Source organism: Patella vulgata, chromosome 4, assembly GCF_932274485.2.
Source record: "Patella vulgata chromosome 4, xgPatVulg1.2, whole genome shotgun sequence".
NCBI classification, from domain to species: domain Eukaryota; kingdom Metazoa; phylum Mollusca; class Gastropoda; family Patellidae; genus Patella; species Patella vulgata.
Window position 1 is genome coordinate 64,561,231 of NC_065882.2, and position 9,127 is coordinate 64,570,357.

At 35.7% G+C, this 9,127-nt stretch overlaps 1 long non-coding RNA gene across 1 annotated transcript; it reads left to right on the plus strand.

Moving 5' to 3' along the window:
• The first annotated feature begins 2,384 nt into the window (after positions 1 to 2,384).
• On the plus strand, positions 2,385 to 6,858 carry LOC126819599 (uncharacterized). The gene is made up of 6 exons (XR_007679698.2): positions 2,385 to 2,512; positions 3,037 to 3,234; positions 3,734 to 3,952; positions 4,728 to 4,919; positions 6,041 to 6,241; positions 6,735 to 6,858. It is a non-coding gene; the product is annotated as an uncharacterized LOC126819599 (long non-coding RNA).
• Positions 6,859 to 9,127: the final 2,269 nt, after the last annotated feature.

The window sequence follows — 9,127 nt, forward strand, 5'->3', positions numbered from 1 at the left end:
TAAGAAAACATATTTATGCACCAAAAGTAGCAGTACACCTTGGTGGCGTGTTGATCTACAAGACATTTACACGATTAAGAAGATTGTTATGTACAATAGAGACTATTCTGCTAGTGAGTATATTATTTAATATTTAAATTCAGGGATGTGCTCGGAAATTAGAGCAGCAGTGGAGACAACGGCAAGTTTGGTGTGAGTTCTTGGGGATTAACCAAGATTTCTTAAAAGCAGAAGATCTGAGGCACCTGTAACGTGAAAAATATTTCAAAAAAAGCATTAAGCTATCCCTAAGTACATGTATATGTTTAATTTCTTCAGTCCTTGTTCGTAAGCGATATTATCAAATAACTGGTCTTATTCCAATTTCTAATTCAGGGGCAAAAAACTTGTCTGAAACCGATTCTCTTTCAGTAGATATAATAATACCAAGGTGAGAAACGGGTTGGAATTAAATAATTGGGGTCAAATTCACTATTCTAGATTCCGTCAACTAGTGGCAATATTCACTAAATTTCGCTAGGTAGACAATCGAGTCTTCGATGCCTTTTTAAAATTATCCACTCGACCCTCTTTAAGTCAAGTGGACAATTTGTAAACATTGCCCCGGAATTAGAAATTGGAATCAGACCAGTTATTTGATTATCTCGCTTACGAACATAGACGTAACAGACTTTAGACATATATTTAGTCATAGTTTGATGTTATTTTTGAAATATTTTCCACGTTACAGGCGCTTTGGGTCATGGTGGCTAAGTTGGTAAGACACTGACTCGCTAGCCTGGAGGTCGGGTGTTCTCTCCCTGCATTGGCCGAGAAAGTTCATCTTGATTTTCCCACGTGCCCCCCCTCCCCCTTGTCAGTGATGCAGGACGGAGGGACTGACAAGGACAACTGTCTAGTCGTTCGGATAGGACGAAAAACTTAGGCCCCGTGCACATATTTGCGTGCACGTAAAAGATCCCTTGATAGTTGGAATTCGATATTAAAGTATGCCGCTGTCAGGTGAAAACTACCCTCATAGCACAATGTATGGGGTATGCCCGTCTTCGTTAGCCCAGGTCGGAGCAGAGCAGTAGGATGTTAAATCCCACTGCATTTCATTTCATTTCCATCGAAAGTATAAAAAAAACGAAACGAAATATAGATCTGTATTTTAATCAGATTGGTTCTATGCATCATATCCAAAATTTAAACGATCTCATAAAAGACTAGACGAATATGAAAGTATGTTCTAAAGCCGAGGATGCTGATGAATGTTTAAGACTGCAGTACGTATAAGAACAGGCTATGAATATACACCTTAGATTTTGAGGCCATATAGACTTCAGCCTACCAAGCATATAGGTAATTCCGGCACAGACCTCACCCCGGTAAATCCGGCACTGATTTCAATTATATTTAACCATGTATGATTGTAAATAAATTTCTATATTTGTTTTTATATTTTCTTATTATTTTTATAATTTCTTCTTATTATTTATTATAATTTCTTATTATTATTTATTATAATTTCTTCTTATTATTTATTATAATTTCTTATTATTATTTATTATAATTTCTTTTATTATAATTTCTTATTATTATTTATTATAATTTCTTATTATTATTTATTATAATTTCTTATTATTATTTATTATAATTTCTTATTATTTTTATAATTTTTATATTCTGTTATAATTTTTATATTCTGTTATAATTTTTATATTCTGTTATAATTTTTATATTCTGTTATAATTTTCTAAATTTTGATATAATTTTCTATATTTTGAAATGATTTCTATATATTGTTATAATTGGGGGGGGGGGGTATGTCGTGGGTTATCTCCGGGTCCTAAGGTGTCCTCTCACTGCTAAAAAAAATCCCTGCGTTCAAGCGAATTATTGATATAAAATTGAATGATATGTTAGTCCCGAAATGACCTAGTTTGTGTATTGTTATAATTTTCTATAACATTTTGTTATAATTTCTATAATATTTTGTTATAATTTCTATAATATTTTGTAATAATTTCTATAATATTTTGTTATAATTTCTATATTTTGTTATAATGTCTATGTATTATTATAATTTCTATATTTTGTTATAATGTCTATGTATTATTATAATTTTCTATATTTTTGTCTATACTTTTATATTTTGTTACAACTTTTATATTTTGTTACAACTTTTATATTTTGTCATAATTTTATATATGTATTTTGTTATAATTTCTGTATTTTGTTATAAATTCTATATTTTGTTATAATTTCTATATTTTTGAAAATAATATTTTATTATTATTATTATTTTTATTAGCCTTTGACAGAATTAAAGGATTTCACATCAAAGTGACTGACAGCGGATCACATTCATATTCACAAGCTAGACTTTGCTACACAGACACGTCGAGTTCCGGTTCCGCCAAGTATGAGATCAACGGATGTAATAACGGCGGGGCCTTTTCTGGAAGATATGTTTTTGTGGTTAGATCCAGTGAATATCTACATTTTGGCGAATTTGAAGTTTATGCCGGTAAGTGACGGACCATGTGAAGATCACAAGCGCTGTTAAAATCTGAGAATGTTTTATGATATTATTGCTGAAAACCAACATGTATTTGATATTTAATAGTGAGATACGTCGGCAGTAGGGATCATTATCTGGCTTTCACGAAGATAGTTTTACTGCCTAGTTCTAGTTTTATTGTAATTTCCGTAAACACTTTCCAACACAAACATGCAGTAATGTGTTCTCTGTTGAAAAATTTTTTTTTTATATAATTTCGACAAAGAAAGTCAAATATTAAACACCACCGCCTCTAGCTTCGTTGGGCCACCGCATGGGTTCTGTTCAGACAATCGAATTTTAGTTGAGTTAACCGAATGGTTATCTTTCCGCGTTAAAGTAGAGAGTGTGGCTTTTTACTTTGAAAGCAAATGTGTCGAAGTTTGTGTATGACAAATTATTTTTGGGATCAAACCGGTTTTAAACAAGTTTTGTAATTTTCAATCATGGAGGTCATCATAGTCTTAAGATTTAATTTTATTCTTAAATAGAGTACTCTAATGTGGCACTTAACAAACCCCCGGTTATCAGTAGTACAGTTTGGGGTCCAGATGGTTACACTAATGGGAACGATGGTGATTATAGAACCATAACAACGGCCAAGGGTTCCACTGCATGGTGGTGTGTCAATCTAAAGACGCTTTTTAATATAGAAAAAATTATAATCAATAATAAAGACACAGATCACAGTAAGTTATTAAATTTAATTATAAGAGTTATTACAATCTAATTATAATTATAAAAGTTATTACAATCTAATCATAACATTTATTACAATCTAATCATAACATTTATTACAATCTAATTATAACAGTCATTACAATCTAATTACAGCAGTCAATACAATTTAATTATAAGAGTTATTACAATCTAATTATCCAGTTAAACGTTTATTTCCTCTGGACCAGTGTAGATGGGCATGAGTCATACAGTGTGCTATGAGGGAGATTTTGCCTGGACAGTGGCCTACTCTTATTTCGAATTGCAACTGTCATAACCCATATATTGTAGTCGATATAATATGAGGTGGCGTGTCTTATTTTGACATTTCCAATGTTGTTGAAACAATCAATAGTTCAAATGTTTGATAAAATGCGTGATTTGTCTGTTATTGGGATATGTCTCATCGCCTCTATTATTTTTATGTTTAACTTTCACAGATATATTTATTTTTTCTCCTATTTTAAGCTATGAACAACCTAAACGGCTTCAGGATTAACCTGGGCTATACTGATGATTGTACTGCTTTTAGTTCATCGACCCCCTGCTACCGTGATTCAACCGGGGTTCAGAGGACATATACAGTATCTGGTTGTAACCAGGGTAAGATTGAATTTGCCGGTCAGACAGTTTTCATCTCCAACCCAAATCTCATATCCTTTCGAGAAATGCAGGTTTTGATAAAAGGTAAGCAAAAATATATATACAAAAGGACAAACTAGTGTTACAGGTCTAGTAAGTATAATATCGAAACTCTGAAATGAAACGGGGATTAACGGTCTGCTTTTCTGCACCAACCGGTCTTATGAAAATAGGCATACGCCATACAATGTGCTCTTAAGGAAATTTTGCCTGGACAACCATGCTTCTGTCCACTCTTTATCGAATTCTACTTGCCAACGGTTGTTTTGCATGCATTCCAACGTGTACAAAGACTTCGGTACTTCGTCCTATCCGAACAACAAGGCGCCGTTTCTTGCTAGAGCTTCCTTCCTGCACAACTAACAAAGGGAAACCACGCTGTAAAGTTTGAGGAACTGTGTCGAACCGAGTCAGTACTTTAGTCACTGAGCCACCCTACACTCCTTGTCACGTATGCCCTATCGGCAAATACCCCAACACAGAACGCAAAGCGCGTCATTACTCCCCTTCACATAAGTTCTGGAATCTGACTGATCAGCTTAGTCATAATCATTATCTAAGAAGAGGGGGAAATGGTGGTTCTGGACTAACATATGGTTGAATATATTTCAATAATTTGTTTGCGAAGTAAACCGGAAGACCAGGAGAAAACATTCGTTGTCACGCCACTTGACTCAATGATAGACCTAATGATTTCACGCGCACGCTTTAAACCACTTACCCCCCCCCCCTCCGCTAAACTCAAACGCACGTCCAAGTAAACGTCCGGTCAAGTTGAATTAATTACATGAGTTTTATTTCTACTTTTTATGTTGATAAGAGCCCACAAATCTTGCCCATGGAAAAGGTATTGTACAGTCGAGCACTGCTGGCAACCTGGCTGCAGATTTAGCGATAGATAGTGATCGTGCCACGTGTAGTAGTACGAATAGCGAGGCAGCCGCTTGGTTGTGTGTTGATCTAGAGAGGTACTACGAAATTAGCATCATTTCCTTAGCTCAACAATCCCAAGGTACGTATTTCCGCAATGGCTGCGAGGCCGCCATGCTTGTTTCCTGGATTATAATCGTACTTTTAGTCATACTTTTAGTGTGTATACTTTCTTTTGGATATCAATATATAATTCTGCGGGCTAATGATTTCCGCTCACTTTTATTGTTAAAATAACGTCAATTTCTCTTCAATCTTTATAAATTATTTCCAAAAATTTCAAGAACAATTTGGCAAAATTAGCAAATTTACTGAATAGTAATATATATTGTGGACATTGTACTAATTTAAAAGATCAATATTTTGCTAAAAATTAAAAGAGAAAGTGAAGGTAGAGTAGAGATAGAAACACTGCGGTCGAGATGTCAATATGTCAAATTTAAATTGTTCTGTCATTTTTATTAAACAATAAATATTTAGGTGGGAAAATTTAATAATATTTGTGCAAGTTTTAAAATAGTTGGACACAGATTTATTGATGCAATAACATAGTGAACATCCGGGTATTTACGTTCAAACTCCCAGGAACTAACATGGCCGACACGGTCCCATTAAGGCACACTGTCATGTGATGTGATCAGTATGGACTCTAGTTTCTATATAACTCGGTCGTACTTGTTGTGTTTACATTACATTTCTGAATTAAAGAAATGAAATGAAATGAAACCTGGTTTAACTTCCTGCTGTTCTGCTAATACTGGGCTAATGAAAACGGGATTGTGATATGCAGTGTGCTATGAGGTTATTTTTGGCAGGACAGCAGAGCTATGGCCTATTCTGATATTGAATTCCAACTGCCAAGGGTTCTTTTACGTGCATGCCAATGTATACAAGATACCTCGTTTTTGTCCCATCCGAAAGACTAGACAACTGTCCTTGTCAGGCCCTCCGCCCAGCCCTACTCACAAGAGGAAACCACGCCGGAAAATTCAAAGCATCTTTCCTTGCCAACACCAGGAGCGAATCCGAGAAGTCTAGGCTAGCGAGCCATCTTTTCGACTAGATACTGTTAAATTCCTTGCCAGACCCTCTGCCCTGCACCATTGGTATAAAGGGAAACCTTAGTTAGTGAGTCAGTGTTCCACAAGGATTTGCATTTGGTCCATTTAACGTCATTTAACATTTGTTTGATTACAATTTCAGCATTTGAAGTAAGGTTGGGCACAGAGAGTAGTTGCAGTGCTGAAGGCTTCAAATCCTCGGTCTTATGTTCAAGTGAAGCAGCTTCTGAAAATGTCTTTATCGGTAAATGCTCGTCTAGCACAGTACCGCTTGCAGCCAGATCAGTTTATTTGGTAGCAAGGAATAATAAAATAGCAGTCTGTGATCTCAAAATCAATGGAGGTAATTATATTAGTTACATTTACAGAAGGTTGGGTGACAAAGTTTCCCAACGCATGCGCTGTAGGCCTGTTGTCTATATTAGTAAGTGCAGGAACCAACAAGACAAACCTGCGGACAAGGCAAACTATAAAAGCATTGCAACAAATATCAAATCAAGTGAATGGATCAAGGGGCCAGAATTAGGCGTCCATTGCGTTTTACAGTCCCGGGTCTGTAATGATACAGACTTCACTATGCAATTCGTCAGTTTGATGTCGGGTTTATATGTGACGGGACCCCTTCCAAACCGTCACCCTCGCGACTAGAGAAAGAAAAATGAAGTTGTGTTTTAAACCCAATTTAGTAAAATCAAGAATGACGACGGGCATTTAAGATTGCAGTGCGTGAAAGAAAGGCTTATGACAAGGTAAATCCGGCATTGATCTATCATATAGAATTATATCAATACAGGTCAACAAAATATGCTTTTCATTTATAATTATTTTATTTTCAGATGAGATCTTTAGTGATTGTTTTGCAGCTTAGTAAATTTAAACTGTTGGGAACTGACCAAACATATGCATATTAAAGTTGAGATTTAACAAAACTCCTGAGATCTATACTAAATATAAGTTCACGTTTCTAGCAAAGATTTTTGTTTTGTGTTGTCGACGAAATTAGAGGATTTGATGCATTGGGCATGGACGAGGTGGCCCGGAACAAGATACGAGGCCTCGTATGGCGCCGCCGATCCGGTTATTTAGTCAATCATACTGACATTTTCGCCCATAAAATTAGTCAAGATGATACTTGGGGGTGAGGGTTACCGCCGGCCTGGCGTCCATCGGTGGTGATTAGGAGGTTATCACACTCTCTCAAATTCTCGGGATGTTTAGTCAGATCCAGTTTCTTCATTTGCACTACTCCCTTGCGTGCGCAGTGGCGACCAGCCATGTCGCCTACCATTTTGTTTAAGGGTTTTTGTCCACGCAGTGTAAAACCAATTGAATATATGTTGCGGTTTTCGATATCGGTCAAGGCACGCCATAGTTAATACCATTAGTAATCAGAACAATGAAAAGTAATTATTAAGATTCACACATCTTATCTCTAGACAATATGTGTTAATGCTTGTTACCTAAACCTTATATCATAATATACTTGTCTAAGACAAGCCGGCTATACATTGTTTGAGTAACCCATTATATCTTACTTAATACTATGAAATAACCCTCACACACCTGATGCAGATTACATTTTACAATTAATCTGTCACATGTCCAAAATGAGTTACAAATGAAAAATATAATTTAAAATATGAATTCAAAATACAATAATAAAATTTAGATCCCAAATGATATTGTATTACAGCTATGATGACAATTTTGCGCGGACTGCAATTGGATTCTAAATGTCAATGGTTCTTTTACATGCATGCCCAAACTGATCAGTAGTGAAAATTCGCTCACAGTATTACCCTTTATCCGGCTGCAAATTAAATTCTAAAATATTTTTTGAAGTATTTAGTGTAAATGGGTACATACAATAGTACGCGAAGGCGTAACAAGTCACTTCCGAACGACAAGGCGTCTTTCCTTGTCACGGCGCCAGTATTGCACCACTAGGAAACCACGCTGGAAATTCCTGGGAAACTTTCTCGGTCACCACCGGGATCAAACACGTAACTGCAGGGTTAGTGAGCTAGCGCCTTATTCACCGAGCCAGTGTGGCCACTAACCCGAAAGTAAATTAAACATGCATTATGCAAGAGCTAAATCTGCCTGTTGCAGGTCTTTCTTTAGGCCTGAAATGTTATATAGCTATGTGTCGGATTTTCACTGGATTTGAATCCGATCCGCTGCTTAACACTCAATGATTATTAAATCCTAAAATGGATAACCGAGACAATGTTTTTTATCGTAGCGACTTTAGTAATGATGATCGAGGCTAGGCTTAAAATTCAAAGGCTAATATCTCGGTTCAGAGTGGAGCAATTTGACTGGAATTTTCAACATATTCTATTTAAGTTATCTATTAACTATTATAGCGAGAACAGTCAACTCATTATCTAATCTCCCATAACGTATCTTTAATTAGATTGTCTCACTTTAAAGATGAATTATGCAAGATAATAAAGAGCTAGCCGTTCTTGCTACAATAAAGTTTAAAATTAGATAAATAAAAAAAAATGATTATTCTGAAAATATCAGTCAAATTACTCTATTCTGAGCGAATTTATGAGTGTGCAGTTTTATTAAATATCCTCAATTGTCAAATACCGGTTTTACGATAATAAAGAAAGTCTTGATTATCCATTTTTAAATTACTAAATGGTGATCGTGTTTCAATCCATTAAAGCCAGAAACAAGACCTGAATTAGGCATATTTAACTCTTACATAATGCATCTTTAAACAATCTCAGTCAATGTGTCGGTCATTTTGAACCCTCGCAAAAATAGCAATATTTCGTTGATGTATATTGATCATACCAAGTTACATTAAATTATTGAAGGATTATACCCTTTTCTATAGACACATGGATGGAGGATAGGGAAGGCGGTGAATGGTCTAACACGTACGCTATATAGATCAAAAGATCTGTCGTTGATAGGGTGCCCCGTGCAGCGAAAATTTTCACTATAGAAAGTTGAACCCGGCACGGCGAATGTGCACTCTTCAGTGGTTTGTCTCGAAGCGCTAGAGTCTCTAAATAGCGATCGCACGTGAAATTCTCTATACATCTATCAACTATTACAACCGTAAAAAATCTATTCTTGACGATTCTGAATAACAGTAATATTTAGCTTTTTATACGCCCACATTTTCATGTGGACGTTAATATTATTGTCGTCGCCCCTGTTTGTCCGTCCGTCCGTCAGTCCGTCCACAATTTGTTTGTGGACACAC